The sequence below is a fragment of the Triturus cristatus genome, chromosome 9 (genome assembly GCF_964204655.1).
Source record: "Triturus cristatus chromosome 9, aTriCri1.1, whole genome shotgun sequence".
Lineage (NCBI taxonomy): Eukaryota > Metazoa > Chordata > Amphibia > Caudata > Salamandridae > Triturus > Triturus cristatus.
In genome coordinates, this window is record NC_140592.1 from 437,853,283 (window position 1) to 437,873,001 (window position 19,719).

The 19,719-nt window shown below is 49.8% G+C and overlaps 2 long non-coding RNA genes across 2 annotated transcripts in view; one reads left to right on the forward strand and one right to left on the reverse strand.

The window, feature by feature from the left end:
• Nucleotides 1-12,634, reverse strand: part of LOC146798106 (uncharacterized) — an 81,831-nt gene extending 69,197 nt beyond the window's left edge. The window contains exon 1 of the long non-coding RNA XR_014969105.1: nt 12,492-12,634. This is a non-coding gene — a long non-coding RNA (uncharacterized LOC146798106). The remainder of the gene's footprint in view (nt 1-12,491) is intronic.
• Nucleotides 12,635-12,868: 234 nt separating this feature from the next.
• LOC146798107 (uncharacterized) lies at nt 12,869-19,053 on the forward strand. The gene is made up of 3 exons (XR_014969106.1): nt 12,869-13,145; nt 17,522-17,903; nt 18,626-19,053. It is a non-coding gene; the product is annotated as an uncharacterized LOC146798107 (long non-coding RNA).
• The last annotated feature ends 666 nt before the right edge of the window (nt 19,054-19,719 follow it).

Consider the following 19,719-nt stretch of genomic DNA (forward strand, 5'->3'; position numbering starts at 1 on the left):
CAGCTGCAAAGGGCCTCAGGGATCCTCCCTGAGCCTCACCCTCTTCAGCATCTACAGGGCTCCACTTGCAGCCATCATCAGAAACCGCAGTCTCAACATTGTCTCCTATATCGACAATACTTAGCTGATTCTCTCCCTCACAGAAGAACCCACAGCCACCAAGAGCAACTTCCACAAGGAGATAAAGCAGTCTCCACCTGGATGAAGGACAGCTGCCTCAAGCTTAGCTCAAACAAGAACTAAGGGGCTCATTATGATGGTTTTGACCACCCGCCAGACGTGCGGCAGTCCCACCAGTGCAATTAGGATGTGTCAGCCATACTGCGGGTGCATCCTGGCCTTTTAACATTGCGGACGGTGCTGCTGGCTGCAGCACCGTCTGCAATGTCAAAAGAGCATGCCCAGCATATCCCTGCACCACGTGGCAGGCACCGTGCAGTGCCTGCCATTTGGTGCATGGAACTCATGGTACCCCCCAGTGCACCTCCCTATACACACAGAGGGGGCCCACAATGACCACTACCCACTGACCACGCGCAAAACCCTGGCATCTTCCTGGACTCCTCGCTCTCAATAAACCCCCAAATCAACGCCGTTTCAACCTCCTATTTCCGCACGCTCCATCTACTTCATAAGATCTTGCAGTGCATCCCCACCATGACTTAGAGATCTGGGACAAGGCCCTCGACTGGATCCACTCTTTCCTCTCCGGCAGAACACAGCGGGTCAGACTCCTACCTTTCGTCTCGGACCCTACACCAACCACCTGCGGAGTCCCCCAGGAGTCCTCCCTCAGCCCAAGGCTCTTCAACGTTTAGATAGCTCCGCTCGCCCCATCGTCAGAACCCATGGACTTAACATTGTTTCATACACAGACGACACCCAACTCATTCTATCCCTATCCAGCGAACCCAATGCAGCCAAACACAACTTTCAAGAAGGCATGAAAGCTGTTGCAAAATGGATGAAAAGCAGCTGCCTACAACTCAACACTGACAAATCAGAAGTACTCATCATGGGCCCACACCCCGATGCCTGGAACGACACCTAGTGGCTCCCGCCCTCGGAAGCCCACCCACCCATGGACCACGCACGCAACCTTGGGATCATCCTGGACTCCGAGCTCAAAATGGACCGCCAGGTCAACTCCGTTGCATTCTCCTTTCACACCCTCTGCCTCCTATCTAAGACCTTCAAATAGATCCCCCTCAAGCACAGAAATACCGTCACTCACGCCCTCATCACCAGCAGATACTACTACGGCAACGCACTCTACGCCGGAATAAACAAAAACCTTTCCCGCAAACTATAAAACATCTAGAATGCCGCCACAAGATTGGTCCTCAACCTGCCAAGACACTGCCATATCTCCCAGCACCTGCTCACACTCCACTGTCTCCCCATCGAGGCTAGAATCACCTTCAAGATTCTCACCTACGCACATAAAGCCCGCCACAACACCGGACCAGCATACCTAAACAGCCGACTCAAATTCCACTCACCCAAAAGTGCCCTACGATCAGCCCAGCTCTCCTACGCCATTGTCCCCCGTGCCAGAAAAACCAGATCGGGAAGCCGCTCCTTCTTCTTCCTCGCGGCCAGAGCCTGGAATGCCTTACCGCTCCACCTTAGACACTATCACTCCCATCTTCACGCGAAACCTAAAAATCTTGGCTTTTCGACAGACCCCCTCCTTGATGGACTGGAACCTGCACATCCCCTCCTCCTTGAGACCCTTACTGGTGAGTAGTCGCGTTTAACAAACACATGATGGATTGATACCTCAACAACCACTTCTCCTTCTACACATACACCAGACATCTCCACTCCATCCAACTGGGCCAGGCCACCATACCACGTATCAGCAAGACCACTGCTGGAGAAAGATCCTTCTCCTAACTCCTGGAACTCCCTGCCTGTCCACTTCCGGCAATCACCATTACGTCCGCAATTCAGGAAGGACCAATTCAGGAAGGACCTCAAGACCTGGCTCTTCGACTGAACCGCAGCTCCTCTCACCCGCTCCCCTCACCCCCAAACTGCTTGAAACACTTATGGGTAAGGAGTTGCGCTTTATGAAAATGAGTGTGTAAATGAATGTACAGGTTGTGTTACATAAGTGAGTGAGGGACACAAGGTGTAAGAGTTGCATGTTGTTTATAGCTCACTGTGCTATATTAGAAGGATTACGATTTATGAACTGTCGATAACAACTATCTCTGTGTTAAAAGCAGTGACCCACTTATCTGGCAACATAAAGTAAAAATATTGTCACCTGCATATTACATGATCCGCTTTGCATCAGACATAGGGGCAGATTTATGTTCCCTGGCGCATCCCTGCAAATCAGCATGGATGCGCCAGGGAAGATGCGTCACGCAAGTTTGCCCATGCGCCACCGCAGATGCGCCGCATTTACAATGCGGTGCATCGTGGCGCAAGGGCAAGCAGATACGTGACGCATCTGCCAGCGTAAGGTTGGCGCAGTGATGAAGTTGCGTCGCAAGCGCGACGCAACTCCAGCACTGTTCCAACCTACCCTATCCCTAACATGGTGCGTCAAGCCTTACGCCTGCTTCAAGCAGGTGCAGGGTTTTGACGCATCAGCGTTGGGAAAGTGACTCAGTGAAATCTTATAGATTTCGCTGAGTCACTTTTCAGGGGCGTTCCTGCGACGGAACGCCCCCCCCTGAGTCGCAACGCCCACGTGAAACCTGACGCAGGTTTCACGTGGCGCAGGGCTTTACACCGTGATGCATCTCCATAGATGCGTCACGATGTAAATGTGGCGCAACGTGGCGCAGGGTTTACGCCGCCGCTGCAGCGGCGTAAAAGGGGCGCAAGTCCCTCATAAATCTGCCCCATAGAGTGCATTTAAAAAACTTGCAAGGGTTAATATCAAATTTAACCCTTGCTATATTTTTTTAATGCACTCATGAGCATTATAACAGACCTGGTCAACCAACTGGGCAATATGCTAAAATATTTATATAAAGCAGCATATTTAAACAATGCAAACATTGCACAAAAAATTAAAAGTACAAAATTATTATTTCACACTTACCTTATCAGGCAGCTGCTTCTGTCTTAGTTAGCTAGTTGATGGCCTCGATGCTGGTTGCTGTGTGCTTTGTGCGTCTCTGGACCTGCTCCTGCCACCTTCAAATCAGAGCTGCTGCTGGTTCAGTGGAACTGAAAGTGAAAGCAGCATGTATCATGTGACTCCACCTCACAGGGTCATGAGTTAAGTCTCATGACTCTGTGACACAAGGAAATGTGTGTGAGTTTATTATTTTTTTAATCACTTTATATTAAGTTATTACAATAATGCTGGAAATCATTATTGTAATAACGAAAAATAAAAAAAACCCTACCTTTCCCAACTCGTCATAGAGATGGGTGGGATCAGTTATGCTTGACCCCACCCCATCCAGTGACGACTGGTGAAAGGGAGGGGTGAGGCGGGGCAACGTGGTGACTAATGCAGCCTCGGGCTTATACAGTACCCGCCTGAGGCTGCTCTGGAATTGACACCTTACTGGCGTCATAAGTGGGAGGGGCCGCGGGCCCTAACTGGGCTGTCAATATAACTACCGGGCTGACATTATGTCCGCCCGGTAGATCGAAAGTTTCTTTTTGTGACACATGCGCAGAGCGCATGTGTCACAAACTTGCCCCACACACTGCATGAATTCTGTGCCTGCCCTGCTGCCTGGCCTGCGCGATGCAATGACGCTGGAGTCTGACTCCGAGCGTCGCAAGCAGGCAGCAGCAGGACTTCGCTGTAATTGACTGTGCTGGCACTGGCAGGTAGGCTGGGCGCGTGCGCACCGTTCCGCTTGTGAATCATTTTAAATTGAAATGCAGCGCAGCTGCCGAGCGAGGCGACGGGCGGGCAGCGATCACGAAAGGGAGGGCGCCGCCCGCCCGCCCGTTACAGAAAACCGCCGCTGAGGGTCACACTTCACTAGGAGCAGCTTTCTGTGGTAAACATTTAGCAATGGAGGCCGCTAGCTCCTAGAACCCCACGCCTCCTGTTCCCTCCTCCACACACTGTGGAGTCCCTTTTGTGATTACATGCCACAAACCTTGCCACCTTTGCATTTAAGAGAAGTTTGCTCCGTTAGGGAGCAACTAGGGCAACATGTGTCTCAGGAGATTAAAGAAAAGATTTGGAAGGGCTTCTATGTAAATATGTTTTCCCTGCTGCTGGATGAGGCAAGAGGCCAAAAAGAATAAGGAATAGACACACCCAAGAGAGTGGGTTAGCATGTTGTTGAAGTTTAGGGTTGAGGAGACGTTGATTAATTGGATCAAAGGTTTTACAGTTTTCACGTCAATAATGGGTGAGCGTTTCCCAGATCTTGCTTCAGAGATGGCTTGCTACCAGAATAGAATCACTTGTGTGCATGACACTTATGGAGCAGTGGATGGAAAGATTATGACAAGGATTTTAGGAGAGCTGAGGCATCTGACCCGGCTCTGGGCTGAAATCAGATTGACATGATCATATACCTAACACATTTCAGAGAGTATCCACAGGATACCACCCGGGGTCAGTCGCAGGACACCTTTCGGAGTCAGCCCTTTCGTGCAGGCCACCCAGGCAGCTCGGGGAGCGGAGGGGAAAGTAAGGGGGTGTGTTGGGATTTCAACAGGCGCTCGTGTAACGAGCAGCTGGTACATGTAAATTCAAACATGCATGTTCTTTCTGTGGCAACTTCTCACATCCAGAGTCCAAGTGCTTTAAGAAAGCAAAGGACAAGGGAGGCAAGACGCAGGACTGAGAGTGGGTCCCTTAGTAAGGCCAGATCTCCCATTATAACAAGTGTTTTGATACCGTGGTTGAACAGTTACAATTGCCCCAAGTCTGCTAGAATTTTGATGGAAGGTTTCAGGGACGGCTTCAGGATCCCCGCGCCTGGTCACGTGGGGGTGTTTCTTTGCCAGATTCAGCTATCGGTCCGGGCTAATGAAGGGGTGGCGGCATCTAAAAATGAGAAGGAAGTTAGGTTGGGCAGAGTGGCTGGCCCATTTGAGGCCCCCCCAATGCAAGATTTTGTTTGCTCCCCATTGGGAGTGGTGCCCAAAAAAGAGCAAGGGGAATTCCGACTGATTCATAATCTCTCGGCCCCCAGAGGTGTGTCACTGAACAACGCCATTGATGATTACCTATGCAGTGTCAAGTACGCTTCTTTTGATCAAGCAGTTGAGATGCATAGGGGTTTGGGGTGGGGCACATTGTTGGCAAAATCAGATATTGAGTCAGCTTTCCGCCTGTTGCCAGTGCACCCACTTGATTTTCACCTGTTGGGTTTTCAATTCAAGGGGAAGTACTATGTGGACAAATGTATGCCTATGGGATGTTCGGTGTCTTGCGCCTATTTTGAGAAATTCAGCTCCTTTTTGGAATGGGTTTTCAGACGAGTGACAGGGCACCAGTGGGAATTACACTACCTCGATGACTACCTTTTCTTGGGGGCACCAGACTCACAGGAAAGTGGGTGGGCATTGCAGAAGTTCTTTGCACTCATGAGTGATTTTGGCGTACCGTTGGCACAGGGCAAGATGGTTGGGCCAAGCACTGAGATTGAATTTTTGGGGATAGAGTTGGACTGTGTGCAGGGAGTGTCACGGCTGCCCCTGGAAAAGATCGCGGCTTTTGGGGCTGCTTTGCAGCATTGCTTGACAGAGGAGAAGGTTACACTACATCAGTTACAGCAAGTCGTAGGGCAACAGAATTTTGTATTGAGAATAATTCCAATGGCACGACCTTTCTTGCGCACCATCGCACAGGCTATGTCCGGACTCAGGGAGAAGCACCATCACGCCAGACTGTCCAATGAGGTCAGGCAGGACATGCAAATCTGGAAGGGATTCCTGCATGATTTCAACGGTAGGGTTGTGTGGCCTAGTCCCCCCAGGTCCAGCCCAGAGATAGGGTTGATGTCGGACGCCGCGGGTAGCGAGGTAGCAAGGGTTTTGGCGCCATTTTAGGTACAGCATGGGTTGCCCAGCGTTGGCCAGCATGGTGGGAGGATACCGGACTTACAAGTAACATAAGTTTCCTTGAACTATTCCCCATCTTGGTGGCATTGACCGTCTGGCCAGAACAGCTGAGGAACCAATCTGTGGTATTCTGGTACGATAACATGGCTGTTGTGGACTATATCAATAATCAAAATGCAAAGTGTAAGATGATGTTGCGCCTACTAAAGGAGATAATACTGCTGTGTATGAGAATGAATCTGTGATATGTGTTTATTATTAGTAGTAGTAGTATTAGGGGTAGTAGTAGCAGTAGTATTATTGTTGTTATTATTTAGCCGAACTGGTATTACTATTATCATTACGAGAAGTAATAGATAGCGGTCACTTTGTCACTATTATCATCAAAAATGTTATTAGTAGTCGCAGCAGTCCCTGTCGTGTTGTTAGTAGTAGTACTATAAAGTAGCAGAATTACAAAACTAATAAATATGTGTTTGAACTCATGAAATTGAAAAGGAAAATCCCATTCTGATCAAAATAGATATATAAGGGTGCAATTTATCTCACTTGGCCAAAGTAATTGTCCCTTTAGTAGGGTGTTATTTTATCATGATATCAGTCCATGTTAACCTTAGGCGACGGCATCGCTCAGTTCTTAGAATATATGTCAGGAAAGAACTATATGGATCTCACCGAATGTGTAAAGCTGATGCTAGTGGATTGATGAAATTGGGTAAAGGCGATTCAGCATGCAGTGGGCGCCTGTGAATCCTAAATTGTTACTCGTAGCTACACAGACACACGGTGTAAGGCAGCGCTGGCAATAAATACCCTTCTCCGTGGCGTCGTTCGCTACTATAATTTTTTTTAAGTGAAACTCAAGCCCCCTAGAGGAAATGTATCTCGCACATAGCCAGATATGAACAGCGTGCTCTGTATACCCTTCTGTACTGGGCGCGGCGACCGCTAGTCAGCAGTAGCTTCTTGCGAAACAAAAAAAATAGTAAAATAAACGTGGACTGTTGGATAACTTCTGGCGCTCTTATATCGTAATATGTCTGTGCCAGATTTGGAAGGCAGCAGATTCTCACGGGCATGGCGTGCAGGCTACGGTAAGTGGGCAGCCCCTTTTTGAAAGGATGTACTGGAAGAAACAGGACCATCTGCCCCCTCCCTGTGCGGAGCGGGTCCTCCCCGGCCATCTTCACTCCTGCAGGAAAAGGATGCTGTGTTGACACAGGAACAAAGCGGCACCCCTGCCAACTGCAGCTGTTTAAATGTGTCCGACTAATTAAAGTGGACCACCTTTGGGGGTGGAGGGTAGGATGGGAGGGGTGCGGGAGATCCAATTTACACTCGGAGGGGAGTCATTGGAGGCTCTGTGTCCGCTAATGGCTCCCGGGGTGAGGAATCAGCGTTAAGGGTCGGGGTTGAATGGGGAGGAATTAGTCGTCCATCGGATCCCGGGGTGAGCCCGGCCCCGTCCAGCTGGGCGAAGAAGGCCAATACACAGTGAGCCCCTGCGGCACGGGAAGGGACGCTTCCTGTCATCCAGGAGCTGCAGCGGAGACCAGGGCTGGAGCTACGACGGGGTCACCGTCACTCCCACTTTAACTCTCAAGTGGTGAAGCCTGGACTAGCGGGCATCTCTGCGCTAATGCATAGATGTTCCACGACCAGGCAGTCCCGACAGGGCCACCGAGTATAGGACATTCCTGCATCTCTGGTGAAACAAGAATGTTGTGCAACCTAAAGCAGGGCAGGCAGTGACACGGGGTAGGTGGAATCCCCTGTCTAACAAAAACGCGCCGAGCGGGCTGTGCCATGCAGCCATCACTGTGATTGGACCTCTACTGAATAATGTAGATTATGGCGGGTACTCCCAAACATTACCAGGGGCCAACATCTTTGGTCGTTAATGGGACTGATTGATGCCGGCAGGGTGGCGGTCAGGGGGTTGGTAGGGAGGAGTTGTTAAGATGGGTGTAGTGAATTGAAGCATGTATATCTAGTGGTTGAATTGAACTGCACAATGTAGAATCAGAAAACCTAGGATCAATCCTGGCTTCCCCACTTGATCAAATTGCGTGATCCTAGGCAATTGTTTTAATTCACTTTCCCTCCTTTTTCTTCATCGCCACAATATAAAAGGACCTCGAAATACATGACTTCACGAGGTATGTTCGAGTATAATAGCAAAACCGGCCACCCAAAGGTTGCACATATAAACTGACTTGCCTCTTAGTTTACTATTGTCTTTGTTATCAGGTTGAGGAGAGAAGCATGAATGTTCTTGGAAACTTTCACTTTTAAAATAATACTCCTTTATGCACTGATATAATCTGATTTACTAAGAAGAAACATTTTTTTCTACATGTTAATAAAATACACATTTTGAACAGACGTTATCATATTTTTGCACATTTGCTGCAAAATGTCTTTATAAATCAATGTGTTCCGAAAGTTAAGCAGTGCAGAACATCCTAGTTACTTCTTTTCTTTAACTGTAATTAACATTTAAGTAGATGCTTCCCCGTTTATATAACATATTTTAATGTTAGTGCTGAGTCGAATAAACAGCAGCCCAGTGCAGCTGTTGACCAGGGTGCCACACATTAGGACCCGGACCCCCCAGGTTGTTACCTGCCCCGCCCCCATCAAAACCCACAAATCACGAATTGACGGCCAGAGTTGTGGGTAAAAGAGGCCATGTTTACTATAAACCATCACATATAAACATGACAATATATTATCAATGAAATTCAAATTTCATACGACATAGACTTATCAACTTCGATCACTGAACAATATTTTCATTTATGTTGATCATAACTTCATAATCAATCAGCAGAGATGACAGAACTTAATTATCGACAAAGATTGTTCTCTATCGCTCCAGCACTAAGGGGCCTTCTGGCTCACGCCCCTCAAAGGAGAACCATGCAAGGGGCAACCCACCTGCGTCCTTGAGAGGTGAGCCCCAGCCCTGTGGTCCTTGTCTGCCACCCGAATGGCCCACTCCTCCACCACCAGGCTGCCCATCGGGGCTCGTAGGGTATAACCAGGGGCTGATGCCCCATGCCCTATGTATACAGTTCATTGGGGATTTGTCCATCAGAAGAACCGCACTTGAACACAAGCTGCTTTTCCCCACAAGCTTTTATTAGGTATGGTTGGTCGCGCTTGCCTGTAATTATTCACACCTGACTGAGCCCGACGCGTTTCGATGACTCTCTTCCTCAGAGGCTCACACAGTCAGTAGTATGCAAATGAAAGTTCCCCGAGTCCTTGTTTGGCAGTATATCGTACGCAACGTGCTGTCTCATATAGAGCAGCCCATTTGGTCATATGACATACTGCCAAACAGGGACTCTCTCTCTCCCGGTCTCACTTTCTCTCTCCCGGTCTCCCTCTCTCTCTCTGTCTCCCTCTGTCTGTGTCCCTTTGTCTCCCTCCCTCTCTGTCTCCCTCCCTCACTCTCTGTCTCTCTCTCTGTCTCCCCCTCTCTCTGTCTCCCCCTCTCTCTGTCTCCCCCTCCCTCTGTCTCCCTCTGTCTCCCTCCATCTCCCTCTGTCTCCCTCCATCTCCCTCTGTCTCCCTCCCTTTGTCTCCCTCTCTCTCTCCCTGTTTCCCTCTCTCTCTCCCTGTTTCCCTCTCTCTCTCCCTCTCTCTCTCCCTGTCTCCCTGTCTTCCTCTCTCTCTCCCTGTCTCCCTCTCTGTCTCCCTGTCTCCCTCTTTCTGTCACCCTGTCTCCCTCTGTGTCCCTCTGTCTCCCTCCCCCTCTCTCTCCCTCCCTCTCTCCCTCCCTCTGTCTCCCTCCCTCTCGGTCTCTCTCTCGGTCTCTCTCTCTCTCTCTGTCTCCCTCCCTCTCGCTGTCTCCCTCCCTCTCGCTGTCTCCCTCCCTCTCTCTGTGTGGCAGCTCGGGATGAGACAGCTTCCCGGGCTTGGGTGGGTTTGGGGAGGCCGCATTGTGAGGCCGCAGGTAGGGCAGCACCAGCGATGCTAGCCTGTTCGCCACAGAGGGGTAGGAGCAAATCGAGGCTCGTGGGCCCTGGTGAGAGGCATAAGAGATGCCTACGGTGGTGTGCGGCCCGCAGAGGAGAGACTGCTGGAAAAGCAGGTCCTTGCGTTGCTGTTCACTCGTCTTATCTCCCATCGAGTTTTAAGGGCAGAGGATCTGCGAGAGGTTGCTTGGGTAACACAGGCCATCAGGCGCGCAACACCCATTGGACTCAAAGGGCTTCAGCCCCCCCCCCCCCCATCCCCGTCGCGTGTGGCAGCCGGGATGAGACAGCCTCGCTGCGCACACACAGCCGCACCCGAGCACTTCACAGGTCTTTAAAAGACCATTTGCATGTTAATGAGGCCTCGCTGTTTCACCCCTTCTAAGAGGCCCTGCAGCGCCACTCTGCCTATTGCTTAAAGATTCAGGCCCCCCCCCCCCTCCCCCGAAATCAGCTCCACTCTGCCTAAAGCTTAAAGATTCAAGCCCCCCCCCCCCCCGCCGCCGAAATTTAGCTCTAGTTGCGCCTCTGCTTGCGAGGCACTGGTTTTGCGGATGCTTCTTTACCCAGTGAATGCGGCCCCCGAGGAATAACAACAGGCGGAATTGCAGTTGATTGCCGTCTGTTGTTTTACACGAGGGCCGCATGGAAAGGGCTGGCGGGCCGCAATTGGCCCGCGGGCCGTACTTTGAGTACCGCTGCCCTAGTTTGTAAACTGGCGCCCTTCCCCCCAGCCAGTGTCTCCATTCTCTCTGGGGTGAGCTTACTGTATCTCCCCCTCAGTGCTGGCCTAGGTAGTATGCAGGAGGACTCCCCTTAACAATGTAAGGCAATTTATGTGACCTCCTTACTGCCACAAGGGCGACCAGGGCCCACAGGTCTTTCGCCCTCCCCACCACCAAACAACTCCTGCCACCAAGTTCCATCGATCCCTAGGCCCCTAGCCATATCAAACCATCCAATGCCACGGATCCACGAGCCTGAGTCCCCTGTAGACATGTGTATACCATTGGAATGACCCATACGACCCTTATGGGTAATTTGTGGGTGCATTCCCAAGCAGGCCCCTGCCCCGGGCACAGCTTGGCCATTCCGGCATTCAAGGCACTCGGCCATAACCTTAAACAAGCATTGGCATAGCCAATAGGTCTCGCCTTTGGGACCTTATAAGTGTTTAGCCATGCAACAGTTCATGTTGTTGCACCAAAGATATTGTGCTGCATAACTAAACACTTATAAGGTCCCAAAGGCGAGACCTATTGGCTATGCCAATGCTTGTTTAACTAAAGTGCCCTAAAACCTTCAAAACCGGATACATACAACCGGATTAATAAAATAAACAAACAGCCTAGACAGCTTTATCATGGCCACTTTAGCAGCCTATCCACAGCATTTCAAAATACTCAAACTTCAACTATCAGGAGAAAGCACACTGTAAAGCCCCAAATGGGCCATCATAGCTCAGATTTCTTGCCCAAGTGTGGACGTAAAGGTACTTGACAAGTAAGCCTGAGTTGGGTAGGAGGATGGGTCGCATGAGAATCAATGAAACATACCAATACTGGAAATCTACAGTTACAGAGAAGTAATTTTTTCTTTCTTTCTAGTATTGGATCTTTCACAGTCACATACTTGAATCAGAGTAGCACTGAACTAAACAAAAAGGGATGGATGGAATGCTTTAATTAGTCAGTCACTGGTATTTGCTCAGACTGCAGCCCAATCCATTGTTATTTTGCACAGCATGCCATCTCAGTTTAGACCCAGCAGTATGCAAATCAAACTTGACCCTGCTCCAATGGGAACAGTCCAGCCCGAACTGTCAGGCCAGGTCCTCCCCGAACCAGAACACAAGCAACCCAGTATCAGTTTCGCCCTTATTTCCTCATCATTCGTCATCCACCATCTCAACAGAAAGGCAATTACCATGAAATCTTATCCTCACATAAGCCAAACCTATAGCTGTAGGATGTTTGCACGTAGACTTACAACCTTGCTCTAGTCATGTGAAACCATAATAGGAAATTGGTAATGCACAATAAGTGCAATTGAAATAGCATACTCATCCCTGGTCAATCTTTGCCACTAGGATTATTACCATCCCAGATCTTCTGTGTCCTATGCAAAAACCTCAGTGGGAAAGAGTAAATTAGATGAATGACCAAGGGGTAGATACTGCATCCCATATGTTGTAAAAACAAATCACCTGTGGCTACTTCAACAAAACTCGAAATAGTGGTTATATACTTCTCAATCTAGGCTTTTCTCATGCAATATTAATTAAAGCATCCACTTACACACTGCTCTCCGTCAACAAACGGAATGATTACATAGAAGTTCCACCAATAGAATCTACTACATCCACGCCACTTTCTTTTTCACACTAGATTATCAGACACACCAAATAGGTTATGAAGGAACCCGGTTATTGCCCATGATCAGTATACATTAATCCTTTAAATTATTAGGAAAAATTGCTTATCGCCATTAGCCTACCCTGATGTGAAATAGTTTTTTGTGGGACTGTGACTTTTTGGCCGATCAAACAACTCTCTTCTGGGTCACTAACCAGTGAGGAACACATCAGTCACCAGATGCACTTGACAGTCCACCAACTGAAGCACCTGTCCGGTCAGGTTGTCTCATATATACTATTGCAGGTACCACGATATTCTCAGATACTGCTAGCAATCACTCAGTGGCCACCAGTGCTACTTCAACTTTGAAAAGCGCGAGCCTCGGTGAGCGCGTCCTTAGGGCCCGGCCCCCCAGGCCCCAAGCCACACCCCCCCTCTGGTCCGCGCCAGTAGCCCGGCGGGCTGCTGGCCGGAGGAAGTGCTTCCGGGTCCGGCCGTGACGTATGTCCGGTCGGGGCCTGGCCCGGAAGGGGTGGAGCCGAGGTGGGGGCTATTTAGCCCCTGAGCTCACCTGAGCGCCCTCTCTTGCACCTGTATCCTGGGGACCACGGACGTTATTTTATCTGGACCACGGACGTCATTTTTACTTGCAGCGACGCCCTTGTTGGTCGGCGTAGCAGCGACGTGTTCTGCGGCTAGAGTTCGGGAAGTGGTCGGCAGTAGTGGTGCTGTGAGCGCGAGTGCAGGTTTCCACGGACGGCGCTGAGTATCGTGCTGGTATCCGGATCCGGAGGTGAGGTGTCTGGGGTGTGGGGGAGCGCTTTGTGGCTGTCGGTGGCTGGTGCGGGAGAAACGTTGTGTAAGCTAATTCCCTTTCTCCACGCGGGGGCCAGTAGCTGCTTGCGTTCCCCTCATTATTTTGGTGGGACGCCTCCCACGGGGGATCTGGGCCCGCAAACAGCGAGTGCGCAGAATCTAGCCAAGCTTCTTGCGAGGGCGGGGGGGGGCCAGAGCGGGTGATCGCACATCAGACAGCGCGCATAGGGGAACTTTGGCGCACATTTGCGGGGGTGATTCTCTTGATTACGGAGTGGTGAGCGCGGGCATAATTGGGTGCAATTTTGGCGGGAAATTCAAACGCTCTCTTAGATAAGAGCCCCGGCCATCGCGCTAGCCATTTTTCTTATGTACGTGCTTTCCCGGGCATTGAACAGGCGCGAGCAGAATTAAAAGCAACACACTGGCGTGCTGAGTGGCGCTTCTAGCAATTAGCGCCATATTGTTTGATTTGCTGTGTGCAGGGCATACGGTGGGGGGTAGCTGGGATTGTTTGGCATCGGTTTCTCAGTTGACTGCTGATTGTGTCAGTGAGCCATATGCTCTTATTGATTAAGGAGCATTGTTGCAGCAATATTGTTTGATTTGCTGTGTGCAGGGCATACGGTGGGGGGTAGCTGTGATTGTTTGGCATCGGTTTCTCAGTCGACTGTTGATTGTGTCAGGGAGCCATACGCTCTTATTGATTAAGGAGCATTGTTGCATCTATCCAGCGTAGAGCATCTCTGTAGCGGGGTTTTTTCAGTAATTTTGCCACTTGATTGAAGGGATAACAATGCCTCCTAAACGCAATCAAAAGAGGAAAGGGGGCAAGTCTGAGATAGCACAGCTTTTGAAGCTGGTGTTGGAAAAGTTGGGCAGGAACGAGGAGGAGAGTGAGGATGAACAGGGAGGGAGGCTCCGGTGTCCGATAGTGAAGAGATCACTGAGCCTGCTGAAAGGGCCTGCCCCTGGAGAACCATAGTCCCACCCAAGGCAGCATTTCCACCTTTAGGAAGAAGCCTAAGGTGAGCAAAAAAGGGAAGGGGGGCAGGGGATCAGAAGAGCAACCTCTTATACCTAACCCTCCTGTAATGCCTCAGCAGTCGGTGCTCCCGCTGTCTAGTGGGCTCCCTACGCCAGTTCCCAACCCGCCTGAACCTGCGCTTCCTATGTCGGTGGAGCCAATCCCACGAGGCTTACTATCACTGTGTCCGCTACCCCAGTACCCGGTGTACATGCATTACCCAGCGTGGCCACGCCAATTACTCAAGAGGTACCCCCACAGGCAGGAAGTGCTCCACCAGTAGTGGGGCGGGACGATGTAAGCACAATCTTAGCGGAGATTAGAGGGGCTTTGAAGGCCTTGGTACCAACACCTGCTCCCTCAATCATCGCAGTACCAAGGGTAGCGCAAGTGGTAGCCCCAAGCCCAGCAGGAGTGACTGGTGGGATAGTGCCCCCCGCCTCAGGACAAACAGGGACAGCAGGATAAGGGGGGCAAACGAATACAGCGGCCATACTGGCAACAGTGGCAACACTTTTAGCGCAACTGGGTGCACCCGCAATAGGGAGCCCGAGTAGCAACAGCGCAACGGCAGCGTCATGGGCGCCAGCAATGGGCACGCCAAATGTGCTCGGCGAGTTGAACAAACAGGTGACCCTTTTGGGTAAAACGCAGGAGAAGGATGCAAGCACGCCCCCTCAGGCGGTGGGTCAAACGGTCCCCGCTCAATATGTGACAACGGGGGTTACTGCAGGTAAGGCAGGAGAGTGTTCAACCAAGGAGGTAGACAGCGGGTCAAAACCAAGTGGTAGTCATGATGTAGTGTTGTCTAAACGAGGGAAATTGGCATCTCATGTTACGTAGGACACGAGGGAGAAGATCTTGAAGGGGGATTTTATTGACATATTCTCCTTAATTAGACCAAAGAGGAGGGAGGCGGAGCCTAGGGAGAAGGATGGGAAAGACGGTTCCTTCAGAGAGAGGAAACCGAGGGTGGAGGAGTCAATCACTAATTGGTTGTTCGGTTGTAATGTTTTTTCCATAGTGATGCTGGAAAAGAAACCAGAGTTGCCTATTCCCTTGATTTGCTATTCCAATAAGATTTTAAAAGCTCAAGCAATGTATGGGGGTGTAGCTTTGCTAGATTATGATATGGACTTCAGATGGGCCAAGGTAGATGACCCGGACATGGGCTGGGATCAAACTGAGGTAAATGTGTGGTTAGAGAGCGTCAATAACTAAGCGCTCATGAAGCAGCCATTTCGGACTTCCCAGGGGAGCACGCGGGAAAAAAAGGGAACATGTTGGGCTTTTAATCGGAAGACGTCTACCTGGCCCCCGGGGCATGTAAGTTCAAACACGCTTGTGCCTACTGCGGCCACCCTTCCCATTCTGAGTTTAAATGTATTAAGAAGTCCAAAGAAAAGGGAAGAGAGTCTAAACCCCCACAACAGTGAGCTGCCCACGCCAGTTGATCTAGGGAAGCTGACTTTCTGGCTGAATCAGTACCCGAATAGGAAAGCAGCCTAGATATTGTATGAGGGTTTCTCCATGGGCTTTCGCATTACCGAAGCAACTGAAGAGCCTGAATTCTCATATTTCCTTATAATCCCAAAACAATGCAAGAGGTAATTAGCCTAAATAACCTGTTGACTCCTTTCTTATTCAAACAGCGGAATCTCCTTTGCTACTTCTCTCTTTCTGGACACTAAAAATTGTTTTTAAAGTGTATTACTGAACCACTAAAACAAACCTTTTGTGAGCAAGTTCTCCTTTAATGGACTTTTTTTGCTGTTTTTTGTAGAACGAAGCCTGGCACAAAAGCATGAGAGCGCTTTACTTTAGAAGCAGAGTACGGTACATGTTTTTTTCCTTCTTAGGCACAGGGAGATTTAGCCATTTGCCCAGGATCAAAAAATGGCGACCGAGAGATTCGAACGCGGTTCCCCATTTTACAATGCCAACATTTCTAGCCACTAGGCCACATTCCCAACACTTGCAACATAAACAGTCTTGCGAAGAAATAAAATCCTTTTTTAAAACCTGTAGGGTTAGGTTCATGATAAGGACGTTATTTCAATACTTCTAATTGATAATGACACTTCACTAAATATCACAAGCATTTGCAATGCAATCGGTCTCGCATTTGTGAAAGTTAGAGCTATTGGGGTTGTAAATGATAGTGGGCCATATGTAGGAAACACTTTTACGATCGCAAACACTGCGATTCGCAAGAATCTGTGTGTTTGCGATCGCAAAACCGACTGCACCTATGTAGGAGATGTGCCCGCATCAAAAAGTAGCGATTCGGTAATTTAGCAATTAGCAACTTTGCGTAAAGCTCAGTTTGCGAATAATTTTGCGTAATCGCAGTCTGCATCGTGGTATTTGCGGAAATCGCAGTTACCGACATCGCAAATTGCGTATTCGCTAAATCTGATTTTTTAAAAAATCGCAATTAGCCATTCCTCAAAATTCGCAATTTAGCACTTCTCAATTACCACCAACTCTGAGCAGGTGGTAACCAAGTGCAACCTATTTAAACAGGCCCACAATGCCACAGGGACTTCACACCATTGCTGGGCTGTACGTGATAGCCAGGAGGCTGCAAATCAGGGATGCCATGCAGAGAAGGAGACGCCAGGAAAGGATCTACAGGACACGCATCACCCTCTTCCAACTGACCAATGAGGAGATACATGTGAACTACAGGCTGCACCCACACAGCATCCTGGATTTAATAGAGGAGCTGACACCCATACTTCAACACCCCACATGCAGGGCACACTCCATTCCCACCCATGTGCAGGTGCTGTGCTCACTGCACCTCCTGGCATCTGGGAGTTTTCAGGGGGTCATTGCCACAGCAGGTGGTGTCTCGCAAAGTGCAGTCGCGCTTCCTCCACGCTTTCTTGGATGCAATGGTACAGAGGCTGCATCACCACATACAATTTCCTAGCACACCACAGACACTAGATCAGACCAAGCAGGATTTCTACCAAATTGCCCAATTCCCCCATGTCATTGGCTGCGTAGATGGGACCCATGTCGCAATCTCCCCCCCATCACATAATGAGTATCTATTTCGCAACAGGAAGTCATATCATTCCCTGAACGTCCAGGTAGTGTGCAATGCCCAACATATAATCACTGATATTTTGGCCAAATACCCTGGAAGCACACACGACTCATTTATGTTTCGCCACTGTGCATTACATCGAAGACTCACAAATGGTGACTTTGGAGAGGGCTACCTGCTAGGTAAATGCATGCCAAACACACACAGAGGCAGTAGAGTGATGCAGTGGCAGGACACTATTGACCCTGAATCTGCTTATGCCCCGCAGGTGACAGTGCGTATGCTGTACGAGACTACATCCTCACACCGTACCTGAATACAGCTACTGCAGGTGAGAGGAGGTACAACAACGCACACAGAGCCACATGCTGTGCCATTGAGAGGACCTTTGGAATCCTAAAGAGCCGTTTTTGATGCCTCCATAAGAGTGGAGGAGCGCTACAGTACAGCCCGGAGACATGTTGCAAAATTGTGGTTGCCTGTGCTATGCTACACAACATCGCTACCAAAAAAGGAACCCCAGTGGACCTGACAGACTCTGAATCATTAGATGAGGATGGACCAGCACCACATCGCGGTCCGGCAGGTGGTGATGGTGTGCTGCTGTCGGACACATGAGGCGAGATGAGATCACACAAAACTACTTCTAAGTGAGTAATGAGGACACAATGCGACGGTACTTTTTCTTACAGGGATGTTTATTTCCTTATCTTCAGGAATGATTGTATCATACATTGTGACTTTATAGTCCCCGCATGCACTTGTTAGTGTCACAGTGCACTACCTACCATCAGCCAATGAGTCATCATTGACTGTGTTGCGTCACACATGGCCAATAGTCCCTTGTGTCCCTACACCTCCTCCGTGCACAGCCTGTTGAGCCTCGCTGTGCCTGCGCACTGCCCTCCCTGGAGTCATCATCCACTCTGCCCTGGCATGCACTCCGACGTCTGTCCTGTGGAATTGGGGGAGTGATGCTGCTCCTGCTTGATTGTTCATCAGTGTCCAAGGCACCAAGTGTGCCTATGCCACCTGTGGCAGGTGCGCGCATCTGGTCCACCGCATGTGTGACTTGCACCAGTACCCTGCCAACGTCCTGGCAGCAGTGGGCCATCTCGTGCTGCATGCTGACACATCTTCTGGCCAGCAGGGATGTGGCGGGTGACTGGCGGTTCACTGCCCTGGTGTATAGGTCCTGCCGTGTGTGTAGGCGATGTCTCTCCCGGCACCGGGCTGCCCTGGCCCTCACGATCTCCCTGCACAGGCCCTCCAATGCACCAGTCATGGCCATTACACCTGCGCGCAACTCGGTCATGTTGTGGTTATGTGCAGCCATTTGGCGTTGGATTGACCGTATCCCCTTTACTTGCAGGCGCAGTTGCTTGAGCATGCTGCCCTCAAGGCCCGAGAACACCGTGTCCTCTTCACCAGGAGCAGTGCTGGTGGACGGGCGTGCCCTGCGTCTCATCCCTCTCCCTACTCTGGAGTGTTCAGGGGACTGTGGTTGGTGCTGTTCTGCATGCTGCCTGTGCACTGGCTGTTGCTCCTCTGCTGTGTCTGGTGCCTGTGCCTCCAACAGTGGTAGTGGTGGAACGACATTGCGGCACCTTCATGGTGCTGTGCCTGCAGTTCTGACTTCGCCCTGCTCCTCCTGGCCTGCCTCGTCCTCCATCTCAGCTGTTGCCTCGCAGTCAGCCTCACTATCCTGTGTTGGTGGTGGTGCTGTGGATTGAATGGCACGCATTAGTTCTGTGTCCTGTGTGGCATTTGTAATGCATTAATTTTACACAATAAATTCACATGGGTACTATCTGTCTTTGTCACTATCTGCATGATGGAGTCCTCCCTATTCCACCTGGCTGTGTCTCACTGGCACAGTTATCAGTGCATGTGACTACATCTCCCATAATGCATTTCTAGGTGTGCTGTGTGACATGTATTGGAGTTGCAGTCAGGTTGCCTTATGGGGGTTGGGGGTGTGTGGTAAATAATTTAATTACCGGGACTTAATTTGATACAGAAACATAATAAAAATAGCTCAATAAATAAGAGGCAGAATCCGTGGTATTAGAGGTTCGGAATGGGCTTTATTCCAATGGACGATTCGAATCGGTTGCTCCAAGTTCCATCACCACGAAGGTTCAGGAAGTGAAGTACATACATTATTGATAATTAATCACTTTTATACAATAGGCATTACAGTGAAGCAAATGCAAGAGGCGTAACAATTGATAGTGTAGATAAAACATACATACGTAGCAAAAGTAGGTGTAACTGGGTGTGACTAAAGAACGTCATTAAGTGTGATGTCATAATAGGGTGGTTCCATGAAAGAATTTCGCAATGTCAGCAGAAATACTTGGCAGAAATGCGCGCACAGCAGCATGACGTGTGATTGACGTGCAGCTAGGGGGTGAAGGGGACTTGACATTTAGCTCTACATGTGGCGACAGATGTCTGGAGGGT